Source organism: Triticum aestivum, chromosome 2B (assembly GCF_018294505.1).
Source record: "Triticum aestivum cultivar Chinese Spring chromosome 2B, IWGSC CS RefSeq v2.1, whole genome shotgun sequence".
Taxonomy (NCBI): Eukaryota; Viridiplantae; Streptophyta; class Magnoliopsida; order Poales; family Poaceae; genus Triticum; species Triticum aestivum.
In genome coordinates, this window is record NC_057798.1 from 643,186,358 (window position 1) to 643,200,874 (window position 14,517).

General features: G+C 42.4%; 1 pseudogene; it reads left to right on the forward strand.

The window, feature by feature from the left end:
* Nucleotides 1–744: 744 nt before the first annotated feature.
* Nucleotides 745–7,738, forward strand: LOC123041871 (ABC transporter C family member 3-like; annotated as a pseudogene).
* The last annotated feature ends 6,779 nt before the right edge of the window (nt 7,739–14,517 follow it).

A 14,517-nucleotide genomic window follows, 5' to 3' on the forward strand; every position in this document is an offset into this window, starting at 1 on the left:
TGTTTGGGAAGCCTCTCCTTTGAAGGAGGTCGAAGATGTATTCCCACCGCACGGAGTCGAACGCTTTGCGGATGTCAAGCTTGAAGAGGAGGGAAGGAGTCTTGCTCTTTTGAAGACGTCGCGCGAGATTTCGCACATACATGAAGTTATCGTGGATACTTCGTCTCTTAATGAATGCGCTTTGGGCATGCGAGACAAGGTTGTTCATGAGGGGGGCGAGTCGCAGGGCAAGCACTTTAGCAATAATCTTGGCAATGGTGTGGATGAGGCTAATGGGCCTATAGTCGGTGATTCCTTCCGCCCCTTCCTTTTTGGGCAGCAAGATGACATTTGCGGAGTTTAACCATTGGAGGTTTCCCACATGAGTCTACATGGAGGAGTAGTTATTGAAATTAGAGAATGACAAACTCTTTTTAATTCTTGCTATTTTATTTTCCAGTCTAGAAGCTTAAATTTTGAGCCGCATAATCTTGCTAGGCATGCCACCAGGTTGGATCAAGGGCGCCACCTTTGTTTTTTTTTTTTGAGGGGGGAGCCACCTTTGGTTGGGGCAACCATTTGATCCCGTTGTAATACCTGTATATCCATACCACGTGATGAATAAAGCCTAACAGAAAATCTCAAAAGAAAAAAACGCGCTAAATAGGACGGGCGCGACCAGCCAGCGACTAAACGATTGCTGGAGCCTTCCTCCCCAGCGACCCGTCGCCAGATAAGGGTGTCCACTATAAATATGAGCTCTCGTTCAAACCCCGCCAACAAACTCCCACGGAAAGATCCTCCCTCCGTAGGCGGCGGCGCCCTATCTAGAGACGGCAAAACGTCAGATTATGATCTGATCTCGCGAGCGGATACGTGGAATCCTCCTGTTCTGCGAGGTCGAGTGGCAGAAATCGGCATCGATCGTTCAGCTAGCTGCCTCGTCCGTGTAACTCCTGCTTCCCTTGCCTACCCTAAGTACAGGTACAGCACATCTATCTACATAGATTAAACGCGTGTGTCTATTTTTGCGAGGAAACAATGATTTCGATGTTGCTGCCTTTTGGTCTTCTTGTTTTTGTTTTTTCATGTACGATGCTGACTCTTCTAGATAGAATTCGAACAATCCAGGTTTACTCTAGGTGATGTGCTTCATTGCTTGTCTGTTGTTTCTGTTATATAATTGCGTTAGCTCAACTTTCTGCATTTTTTTCTCTATATATGGTCAAACCTAAACGACGTAGTGTTCTCTAATTTTCGTAGTCTTATACTCTGTTCTTATACTCTAATGTTCATAGTCTAAAAGTTAAGGTGTACTCTTTTTTCCAGTTTTGCTGTTCAGAAGTTACCTGTTCATCATGAAGCAGCCGCTTTTGGACCAGGCAACTTCTTCCTCATCTGAGGCAGCAAGCACTAAATCACTTTTCACAAATGCTGGATGGTTTAGCATTATCACATTTTCTTGGATGGGCCCTTTACTTGATCTTGGCAGAAAGAAAACGCTAGATCTCGATGATGTGCCGTTCTTGGATGACAGTGACAGTGTCCATGGGATCCTCCCTAAGTTTAAGGCAAAGGTTGTGTCGAACTCTGCGACGGGGCAGTTCACAGACGTTACGACAGTCAAGCTGGCCAAGGCTATTGTGCTTACAACATGGCAACTGATCCTCATCACTGCAGTCTCTGCCCTACTGAGCGCTGTTGCTTCATATGTTGGCCCCTACCTGATCCAGTACTTTGTCGACTACCTAAATAAGAGCGCAAGATCCAGTAAAGAGGGCTACGTTTTAGTGTTGGCATTTGTTGTTGCGCAGTTGATCGGAGGCCTCTCAACAAGGCATTTGCAGTTTAAATCAAAACAAGTAGGCGTGCGTGCACGTTCATCGCTTGTTGCTGCTATTTACCAAAAAGGCCTTGCCCTCTCCAGTCAGTGCAGGCAAAGCATCTCAAGTGGAGAGATGATCAATGTTGTGAGCCTCGATGCCGAGTGTGTAGGAGATTTCAGTCGATCCATGCATGATATTTGGCTGCTTCCTGTGCAAATTGTTCTAGCAATGCTCATTTTATACTCGACACTTGGTTTTGGGGCTGCAATTGCTGCCTTTCTTGCCACTGCTTTGACATCGGCGGCCAATATACCTTTAGGGCTAATCGTGCAAAGTTACCAAGAGAAAACTATGAGCGCCAAGGATGTGAGAATGAGGGCTATGTCTGAGATCTTACAGAACATGCGCATTCTCAAGCTTCAAGGATGGGAAATGATCTTCTTATCGAAGATCGCAGAGTTAAGAAAGGTAGAGATGAAATGGGTAAAGAAGAATGTATACACCTCGGCGATGGTTCTCTCTATCTACTTTTGTGTTCCTGCTTTTGTTGCTATGGTCACTTTTGGAGCTTGTGTGCTTATGGGCATTCCATTAGAAACAGGTAAAGTGCTATGCGCTCTGGCAACATTTAGACAGATGCAAGCACCAATCCATGGTATCCCAGATTTAATCTCTATTATCAATCAGACAAAAGTATCGCTTGACAGGATAAGCTCATTTATGTGCCTTGAGGAACTTCCTAGTGATGTTGTAACTAAGCTTCCTAGAGGTACCACCGATGTATCGATTGAGGTGACGAACGGTCAGTTCTCTTGGAATACATCTTCTCAAGTGCCTACTCTCCAAGACGTGAACTTCCGTATACGACAAGGAATGAGGGTTGGTATCTGTGGAACAGTTGGATCTGGCAAATCAAGTTTATTGTCCTGCATACTCGGTGAGATACCAAAATTATCAGGAGAGGTTACCACTTGTGGTAGGATCTCCTATGTTAGCCAAACACCTTGGATACAGAGTGGGAAAATTGAGGATAATATACTTTTCGGTACAGAAATGAATAGGGAGAGGTATGAAAAGGTCCTTGAAGCATGCTCTCTTATCAAGGACCTGGATATGTTACCATTCGGTGACCAGACGATAATAGGAGAGAGAGGCATTAACCTCAGTGGTGGACAAAAACAAAGGATGCAAATAGCCCGTGCTTTGTACCATGATGCTGATATCTATCTATTTGATGATCCGTTTAGTGCAGTTGATGCTCATACTGGATTGCACTTGTTCAAGGTATGTCTTGATATTTTGTATTTCATTGTTATTTATGTATATGAAAAATTACTGAATGCTAAAACTAATACCTTATCCGGGGACATATCTTATGTTTATATTACATTCGCAAGTGTTGCAATGTTCACCTTTCTATTTGATTATATAAATTTATACTACATTCGCGATTGTTGCAATGTTCACCTTTCAATTTTTTGCACAATATGTTTCTGTTGGAAAAATTGTTCAACAAAAACGATTACACTTTTGTTAGAACTTCTCTGCTTTGTTGTCAATTGTGGTGGTGTTGAAATTTTATTAGCTGCTGGTTTAATCATCTCGTATGATATACATTGTTATTGTGCAATTTAAAAATGTAAATGAAAACAACAATATTATATAGCTATGTACTAGTACTGACACATTATTAGTGGCATTTTGTACAAAACGTTTCCTGGAATACAAATATTACCAAAACAAACTCGGAAAAATGTATATATTTTCTTACTGATGAAGGGCCTATTTCAAATTCTTCTTGGGTGAGAGTGCCAATTAATCTCTTGCTTCGATGTCCATCCCGTAAAGAATTTCTAAATATTACAGTTACATTTCCAAGAAAAGTGGTTTCGTATTTCTTTTAGTCGTGTTAAACAACTCTTCTAGTTTTGTGATTGGTCCAGTTTAGTCAAGGAATTTGAGTTAATATGTCCTTTCTCGGCAGAGACTCTAGGGTGCGAGCGAATACATACTGCTATTCAGCGAACTTATTGACTATAATTTATATTTTGCAGGAGTGTTTGCTTGGATTTTTAGCTTCAAAAACAGTCGTGTATGTTACACATCATGTCGAATTTTTACCTTCAGCTGATGTTATCATGGTATGCTAGAAACAAATGTACAATGTCTTTTCTATGCTACGTGCAAAAATTCCTTTTCAATTCATTTTTTCATATTTCAGGTTTTGAAAGATGGGAAAATAATACAAGCAGGGGATTACACTGAAATTCTCAATTCTGGAAAAGAATTCACTGAATTAACTGTCCCCCACAAGGAGGCACTATCTACTATGGACATGTTGGAGCCACCAAGTAGCAATTTTGAAATTAATTGCCATATTAATGCCAGTGGAAGCACCCTACCCATAGCTGATGTGCAAACAGATGATGACAATGAAGTAATTGTTCAAAATGGTCAACTTGTACAAGAAGAAGAAAGGGAGAAAGGCCGGGTTGGGTTTACTGTCTACTGGAGATATATTACAATGGCAGACAAAGGAGCATTTGTGCCAATTATTTTGCTAGCTCAGATCCTTTTTCAATCTCTTCAAATTGGAAGCAATTTATGGATGGCTTGGGCAGCTCCAAGATCTAAAGATGTGAATCCTCCAGTCAGTAGCTTGAAGATGATAAATGTATATGTTGCATTAGCTCTTGTTACCTCGTTGTGCGTCTTCATGCGATCCTATCTTCTTGCCATGGCTGAATGTAAGACTGCAACTATGCTATTTGACAAGATGCACCAATGCATATTCCGAGCACCGATGTCTTTCTTTGACTCCACGCCCAGTGGCCGTATCTTGAATAGAGTAAGCAAGTACCTTCAGAAAACTATTTGCAAACATAAGTTGAAGTCACATGTCCTTTTTGTTCTGTTCTTAACGTTGAAAGTTGAAACGAATTGCAGGCTTCCACCGATCAGAGCGCAGTGGATACTCGAATTTTTGACCTGATGGGCTACCTTCTGTTCCCTGCCATCGAACTTCTTGGAACAATCATTCTAATGTCACGGGTTGCATGGCCAGTATTTATAATTTTTGTCCCTGTTATTGTTGCATCTCTATGGTATCAGGTAATGTTTTTCATATTTTTTTTTTCGATTTGAGTTCTTGTTGGTATCCATTACTTGAAATCATTGAAGAAGTATAAATACATTGATCCGTAGGTAGTGAATTATGCATGCACAGGAGTTGGACACCTTGAAGGCAAAATCTAGTACAGTAACAAATTTAGTTTGTAGAGTACATAAATTAATCATATATGTTCATATAGATAGAATAATTGGTTGGAGTGGTAGTGTGATTTTTTTCCAGATGCCACTATATATGTGAGCAGTGCTACTAAATCGAGAAACCCTGTTTCTGTTTCGTTATGAGATGTCCCGAGACTTCCATGGTTTGTCAAATAGGTCCTTGAGTATAACTATATTGATCCCCAAACTTGCATAAGTGAGTCAGAGCAGGTCCACTCCAACTTACATGAGCAGTAATAGAGGGACTTGGGACTTTTAACTTATGGAAGTACAAGTTCTGACACATGACTACCCAAAAAAATAATATTTTCTTGAAGGAAAAAAATAATAATTTTGTTAAATTGACTTTGAATGCCAATTAAGTAAGGTTTAACCTGTATTAACTAATTTATACAAGTTAAAGAACCTAAAACTGAGCACTTCGCATTTTCAGGACCTAAGTGTCAGGACTGCAAATTTTAGGACCAATGCTGAACTTTTGGTTAAGCAGATTAAGACAAATTTTAATCCACAACATTATTTGAATAGTATAATATGTAGCATATTATATCAGAAATTTATAGTTATGTGTATTCTATGAAATTAATTGGTATTTGCATTGTTTTGTTCTTTTAATCACAATATCATTCCTTCTATTCCAGCAATACTACATAAGTGCTTCTAGGGAATTGCAGAGGTTAACTGGAGTTTGCAGAGCTCCTCTGATGCAGCATTTCGCCGAATCAATAGCTGGCACAAATATAATTAGATGTTTTGATAAGGAAAGACAGTTCATCAGTTCTACTGGCCACTTGATGGATAATTTGTCTCGGCCAAGTTTATACAATGTTGCTGCGATGGAATGGTTGTGCTTTCGCTTGGACTTCCTTTCTTCTTTTATTTTTGGATTTGCCTTGATACTTCTAGTCACCTTGCCAACTGATCTAATTGACTCAAGTAAGTAAACATGCTTTTGCCATTCAACTAAAATTAGAGAATAATGTTTATTAGCATCCCTAATTAGTATTAACTTATTATCTCTTTACACTTTACAGAAACAGCTGGTCTTGCAGTCACTTATGGACTAAGTCTGAATATGTTACAAGGGTGGGCTATTGTCGTCCTCTGTAGTTTGGAAAACAGAATGATATCGGTGGAAAGAATATTACAGTACATGACCATTCCTTCTGAACCGCCCCTTACGATATCGGAAAGTAGACCGGATTGCCATTGGCCAACAAAGGGTGAAATTGAGCTTCGTAACCTTCATGTTCGTTTCTTCAGCTTTAAATGTTTAGTTTTTTTGTTGTTGTTGCAAATCCATACTGATGAAACTTCTGAAGTTCTATGAGGCAGTTTTAGTTGCACATAGTAATTTTTTTCATCAGTTAGTAATAGCAGTTCTGATGTTGCTGCTAATACAATATTGCAGTTATTAGTACCCTAAGTGCTGTATGTCATGCAGGTAAAATATGCGCCACATCTGCCTTTAGTTTTGAAAGGCGTGACATGCACCTTCTCAGGAGGTATGAAGACTGGAATTGTTGGAAGAACAGGTGGTGGAAAGTCAACCTTGATTCAAACATTATTTCGCATTGTCGACCCCTGTATCGGGCAAGTATTGATAGATGGCATCGACATCTCCACCATTGGACTGCATGACCTACGGACAAGACTGAGCATCATTCCACAAGATCCTGTTATGTTTGAGGGGACTCTGCGAAGCAACATCGACCCTCTGGATGAGTATAGTGATGAGCAAATTTGGGAGGTAGTTATATTTTCAAATTTACTCCATTCATTTAAAAAACCAGTTTGACCCCATAACTTATGCGTGATCTATGTTGTCTAGGCATTGGACTGCTGTCATCTTGGAGATGAAGTTAGGAAGAACGAGCTTAAGCTCGACTCTACAGGTTTCATATGTATATATAAGAAATTCCCAGTAGATATTGCTTTTCTTTATGATATGCCGAATCAATAACTTGAATCTTCTGAACTGAAATGTAGTCACGGAGAATGGAGAAAACTGGAGCGCGGGTCAACGGCAGCTTGTTTGCTTGGGAAGGGTAATTTTAAAGAGGAGACGGATCTTAGTTCTGGACGAGGCAACTTCTTCCGTGGATCCCAAAACCGACAGTTTGATCCAGCAAACCTTGAAACAGCAGTTTGGGGAATGCACCGTCATCACGATAGCACACCGTATTACATGGTTCTTGATAGCGAGAGGGTCATTCTTCTGGACAACGGTGAGTCTCGTCCACTGTGTTAACAGATTGAACTGACAAATCCTGTTTTTTCTCTCTTTGTTTGCTTGTTTTGACTATTGTCATGTTGTGTAAAACAGGTGAAATTGCAGAGTACGACTCACCGGCAAAGTTGCTAGAAGACAGTTCATCCTTATTCTCAAAACTTGTGTCGGAGTACACGATGGGATCAAAATTATAAGCACAGGATGCAAGAAGAGCCAAATCATGAAATTATATCGCCGGTGTTGGATCCCACGTTTCCGGCTTAAAATTTGACGTTTGTTCTGAACTCCATATATATTACTCCTTCAGAGAAACATAGTGATGTAACAAATTTGTGTGTGAAGTTCTTGCGGTACATAGATATAGTGATGACTAGTTTGAATCATATTACGGTGGAAGTCCTTTTTTCTTTTTTGTGAAAATGATCAAATCTATTATAAAGATTCATCGAAAGTACAAAACACCTCAAACATAATAAAAATTACATCGAGGTTCATGGACCAGCGAACGACCATTGCGGCCGCCAGAACGCGCTGTTGTCGCCGCTCTCATACCAAAGCCGGCCTGATTTTGTCAATGGCAGTCGGGAAGTCTTCGTGCACGTGCGCCTAAGGGCATTTCTAATCGATCCCCTAAAAAGTGCACGTGCGCCTAAGGGCGTTTCTAATCGATCCCCTAAAAAGCGATAAGGGAGTAAAAATTCAGTTATAGTCCCATACGGTGCATCTAGCCGATCCCCTATCCGGCTTAGTGGAGTAAATTTTTCTACTCCAACTCCCAATATACCCTCAAATCCCCCTAAATTTACTCACTCCCGCGGCGGCCTAGTAAAACTAGCACCTCTCTTCCTCCCCCCACCACCATGTATCTCACCGCCGCCTCCAACGACCGTCCGACCGGTTGGAATGGATAGCCTGGCCCCTTCCCCCACCCCATCGGTGCCGGCTTTTCACCACCGGAAATCACCCATGCGCCGCCACCCACGCGAAGAAGAGTTTGGAGATGAAAAAACCACCACGCCCAAGCTCCTCCCCCAACCGCTCCAATGGCCTCCGGGGTAGCCACCGGCTCTCCCGCAATGACAGCCGCCCTCCCGCCGCATCGGCCGGAGCTAAACGAGCTCGAAAACCGATAGCGCCGACGTCGGCGCTCGCCGAGGCGACCATGAAGAAGAAGATGAAGAGGCAAAAGCGGCTCCTCGTGCTGCAACTCCAGCGGTCCCTACGGCCATTGCTCCGACACGGGAGGTGGCCGCAACCGGCAATAAGCATCGCGGCCACCAAGTTCTCGATGAAATGCCTACGAGGTAAATAGAAAAACCTCGGGTCTTGTTACTTGCTACCTCTTGAGCACTGCGTTGGTTTTCCCTTGAAGAGGAAAGGGTGATGCAGCAAAGTAGTGTAAGTATTTCCCTCAGTTTTTGAGAACCAAGGTATCAATTCAGTAGGAGGCTACACGCAAGTCCCTCGTACCTACACAAACAACCAAGAACCTCGCAACCAACGCGATAAAGGGGTTGTCAATCCCTTCACGGCCAGTTGCGAAAGTGAGATCTGATAGAGATAATAAGATAAGATAAATATTTTTGGTATTTTTATAATATAGATTGAAAAGTAAAGATTGCAAAATAAAGTAGATTGGAAACTTATATGATGGAAAATTGACCCGGGGGGCATAGGTTTCACTTGTGGCTTCTCTCAAGATAACATAAGTATTACGGTGGATGAACAAATTATTGTCGAGCAATTGATAGAAAAGTGCATAGTTATGAGAATATCTAGGCATGATCATGTATATAGGCATCACGTCCGCGACAAGTAGATCAAAACGATTCTGCATCTACTACTATTACTCCACACATCGACCGCTATCCAGCATGCATCTAGAGTATTAAGTTCATAAGAACAAAGTAATGCATTAGGCAAGATGACATGATGTAGAGGGATAAACTCAAGAAATATGATATAAACCCCATCTTTTTATCCTCGATGGCAACAATACAATACGTGCCTTGCTGCCCCTGCTGTCACTGGAAAAGGACACCACAAGATTGAACCCAAAACTAAGCACTTATCCTATTGCAAGAAAGATCAATCTAGTAGGCCAAACCAAACTGATAATTCGAAGAGATTTGCAAAGATAACCAATCGTACATAAAAGAATTCAGAGGAGATTCAAATATTTCTCATAGATAAACTTGACCATAAACCCACAATTCATTGGATCTCGACAAACACACCGCAAAAAGAGTTACATTGAATAGATCTCCAAGAAGATCGAGGAGAAGTTTGTATTGAGATTCAAGGAGAGAGAAGAATCCAGCTAGATAATAACTATGGACCCGAAGGTCTGCGATAAACTACTCACAACTCATCGGAGAGTATATGGTGTTGATGTAGAAGCCCCTCCGTGATCGATTCCCCTCCGGCGGAGCACCGGAAAAGGCTTCAAGGTGGGATCTCACGGGTATAGAAAGGTTGCGACAGTGGAAATAGGGTTTCATGGTGCTCCTTGATGTTTCCAACGTATGCAAGTATATATAGGTGAAGGAAGTCGGTCAGGGGAGCCGCAAGGGGCCCACAAGGGTGGGGGGTGCGCCCAACCCCCTAGGGCGCGCCCTGGACGCTCATGGCCGCCTCATTTACTTCTTGACGTCTAGTCCAAGTCTCTTGGATTGCGTTTGTTCCAAAAATAACTCTCCTGAAGGTTTCATTCCGTTTGGACTCCGTTTGATATTCCGTTTCTGCGAAACACTGAAATAGGCAAAAAAATAGCAATTTGGGCTGGGCCTCCGGTTAATAGGTGAAAGCACAAGTGCTCCCTAGGTGGTTTTGGTAATTTATGTCAACATATCTCTTGTTGGACTAACACTTTTATCTAGCATGTTTCAGATAAGTTCAACAATGGAGTGGCATGGACTAAAGGATGTGGGAACTCCTTCTAGATGCTAAGGACAAAGGATTGGCTCAAGCTTCAAGCTCAAGATTTTTCATTTTCCATTTTAGTGATCCAAGATCACATTGAGTCTATAGGAAAAGCCAATACTATCAAGAAGGGATGAGGTGTTGCTTAATGAGTTTCTTGCTCCACAGTGCTTAGTGATATGCTCCAAAACCCTCAACTACTTTCCCACTTCCATACATATGACCTAAACCTAAAGTCAAACTCGGCCCCACCGATTCTTTCTATCCGGCGCCACCGAGTTCAAATGTCTTAGCCGCTGCCACAAACCCTAGCCAAATGGGTCTCACCGTTAGGGATCTCGGTCTCACCAAGATGAGATTGTAATCTCTCTGTGTATGTCCATTACCAAAATCGGTCTCACTGAGTTTGAGCAATCGGTACTACCGAGATTACAATGCAAACTCTCTAGTTAACTTATTACCAAAATCGGTCCCACCGAGTTTAGGTAATCGGTCCCACCGAGTTTGCCTGACCAACTCTCTGGTTAGCTAATTACCAAAATCGGTCTCACCGAGTTTGTGTAATCGGTCTCACCGAGATTACGTTATGCCCTAACCCTAACCATATCGGTCTTACCGAGTTGCATGTTGGTCCCACCGAAAATCCTAACGGTCACTAGATTTGCTAAATCGGTCCGACCGAGTTTGTTGATTCGGTCCCACCGAGTTTGGTAAATTGTGTGTAACGGTTAGATTTTGTGTGGAGTCTATATATACCCCTCCACCTCCTCTTCATTCGTGGAGAGAGCCATCAGAACAAACCTACACTTCCAACTTACCACTTCTGAGAGAGAATCACTTACTCATGTGTTGAGGCCAAGATATTCCATTCCTACCATATGAATCTTGATCTCTAGCCTTCCCCAAGTTGCTTTCCACTCAAATCTTCTTTCCACCAGATCCAAATCCTATGAGAGAGAGTTGAGTGTTGGGGAGACTATCATTTGAAGCACAAGGGCAAGGAGTTCATCATCAACGCACCATTTGTTACTTCTTGGAGAGTGGTGTCTCCTATATTGGCTAGGTGTCACTTGGGAGCCTCTGACAAGATTGTGGAGTTGAACCAAGGAGTTTGTAAGGGCAAGGAGATCGCCTACTTTGTGAAGATCTACCGCTAGTGAGGAAAGTCCTTCGTGGGCGACGGTCATGGTAGGATAGACAAGGTTGCTTCTTCATGGACCCTTCGTGGGTGGAGCCCTCCGTGGACTCGCGCAACCATTACCCTTCGTGGGTTCAAGTCTCCATCAACGTGGATGTACGATAGCACCACCTATCGGAACCACGACAAAAACATCTGTGTCTCCAATTGCGTTTGAATCCTCCAAAACCCTTCCCTTTACATTCTTGCAAGTTGCATGCTTTACTTTCCGCTGCTCATATACTCTTTGCATGCTTGCTTGTTATGTATTGTGAATGTTAAACTTGTGCCTAAACTCCACTTAAACTTAAAGAAGTTAAAAACTGCAACTTTGGTACGTAGTGTCTAATCACCCCCCCTCTAGACACCTCTTCTCAAGGTCCTACAATAGGTTAGTCCCAAAAATGATATAAAAGTGTATAGTAAAGCCCATAAACATCCAAAACGGGTAATATAATAGCATTGAACAATCAAAAATTATAGATACATTGGAGGCGTATCATTAGTATCTGATAGTGATTTTTGGTGGCCAGTAGTGATTGTTGGTAGTGTTTGCTTTGTTTATGTAGTGCGGAAATGCACACGACTGGATTCCTTGCCTCCTTGGAGTCCTCGGCCGCCGTTGGACTTGATGAGCTCAACTGCGACTCGTTTTGGGATCATTCGGAGGCCACCCAAGACATGGATCAAGAGGTGACCGGGGAACAGGAGGAGACTGAAGAGGTGATGGATGAGAAAGAGGAGGTTATGGAGGTGACCGAAGCAAGCACGAAGGTGCCAAGGTGTCGCACCCAAAACTACAACCAAAAGGAGGATATTGCTCTTTGTGATGCTTGGCGCGCGATTTCCATGGATGCAGCGATTGGAATGGGTGAAACCAAAACCATGTTTTGAGAGAGAATTACCGACCACAACAACAACTCGATGGACGTGCGATCAAACCATACACAAGGTTCTCTTGGGCACCATTAGGAAAATTATAAACAATCAGGAAAATGCACGACGGAGCGACGAGCCCATGTGGCGCGCCCCTGAGCTCGTGACTTCCATGTCCCGACTCTGTTTTCTCCCTGATTACTTGTCATGCACGTGAAAAATTCATTATATATACTTCTCACTCTTTTGTCCTCTGTATCACAAGTTTCTCCTCTGTTCTTATTTCGGCCTATTTTTCTGACAGATCTAGATCGACAAGTCGCTCATGGCTCCCCGAAGGCTTCGCACCAAGCACTGCATTTTCCAACCCTCTTCAGGCAAGTCCCTTCAGCGAGGTCTACTATGAGCGCTCTTCCGGTGAAGAAGTGATACGTCTCCAACGTATCTATAATTTATGAAGTATTCATGCCATGTTTATAATAGTTTTACATGATTTTGGTATGATTTGATTAGAACTAACCCGGACTGACCCTGTTTTCAGCAGAACTACCATGGTGTTGTCTTTGTGCAGAAATAATAGTTCTCGGAATGCGCTGAAAATCAACGTAGAATATTTTTGGAAAATATAAAAAATATTGGAACAAAAATCTACCGGAGGGGAGTCCCGAGGCCACCACGAGGGTGGAGGGCGCCCCCCTAGGGCGCGCCCCCTGCCTCATGGACTCCCTGTGGGGCCCCCTGATAACCCACAAGTATAGGGGATCGCAACAGTTTTCGAGGGTAGAGTATTCAACCCAAATTTATTGATTCGACACAAGGGGAGCCAAAGAACATTCCCAAGTATTAGCAGTTGAGTTGTCAATTCAACCACACCTGGCTAACTTAGTATCTATAGCAAAGTATTTAGTAGAAAAGTAGCATGGAAGTAATGGTAACAGTAGCAAAAGTAACAACAGCAGTTTTGTAGTAATTGTAACAGTGGCAACGGTAAAGTAAATAAGCAAAGAACAATATGTGAAAAGCTCGTAGGCATTGGATCAATGATGGATAATTATGTCGGATGCGATTCCTCATGTAATAGTTATAACATAGGGTGACATAGAACTAGCTCCAGTTCATCAATGTAATGTAGGCATGTATTCTAAATATAGTCATACGTGCTTATGGAAAAGAACTTGCATGACATATTTTGTCCTACCCTCCCGTGGCAGCGGGGTCCTATTGGAAACTAAGGGATATTAAGGCATCCTTTTAATAGAGTACTGGACGAAAACATTAACATTTAGTGAATACATGAACTCCTCAAACTACGCTCATCGCCGGTAAGTATCCCAATTATTTTCACTTCGGGGTTAAAGGATCATAACACATAATAGGTGACTATAGACTTGCAAGATAGGATCAAGAACTAACATATATTCATGCAAACATAATAGGTTCAGATCTGAAATCATGACACTCGGGCCCTAGTGAAAAGCATTAAGCATAGCAAAGTCATAGCAACATCAATGTCAGAACATAGTGGATGCTAGGGATCAAACCCTAACAAAACTAACTTGATTACATGGTAAATCTCATCCAACCCATCACCGTCCAGCAAGCCTACGATGGAATTACTCACGCACGGCGATGAGCATCATGAAATTGGTGATGGAGGATGGTTGATGATGACGACGGTGACGAATCCCCTCTCCGGAGCCCTAAACGGACTCCAGATCGGCTCTCCCGATATTGATTAGGGCTTGGCGGCGGCTCCGTATCATAAAATGCAATAAATCTTTTTCTCTGATTTTTTCTCCACAAACGTGGATATATGGAATTGGAGTTGAGGTCGGTGGAGCTTTAGGGGGCCCACGAGGCTGGGGGCGCGCCCTAGGGGGGGGCACCCCCCACCCTCGTGTACAGGGTGTGGCCCCCCTGACGCTGATTCTTTCGCCAATATTTTTTATTAATTCCAAAAAGTTGCTCCGTGGATTTTTAGGTCATTCTGAGAACTTTTATTTCTGCACAAAAATAACACCATGGCAGTTCTCCTGAAAACAGCGTCAGTCCAGGTTAGTTTCATTCAAATCATGCAAGTTAGAGTCCAAAACAAGGGCAAAAGTGTTTGGAAAAGTAGATACGACGGAGACGTATCAACTCCCCAAGCCTAAACCTTTGCTTGTCCTCAAGCAATTCAGTTGGCAAACTAAAAGTGATAAAGAAAAACTTTT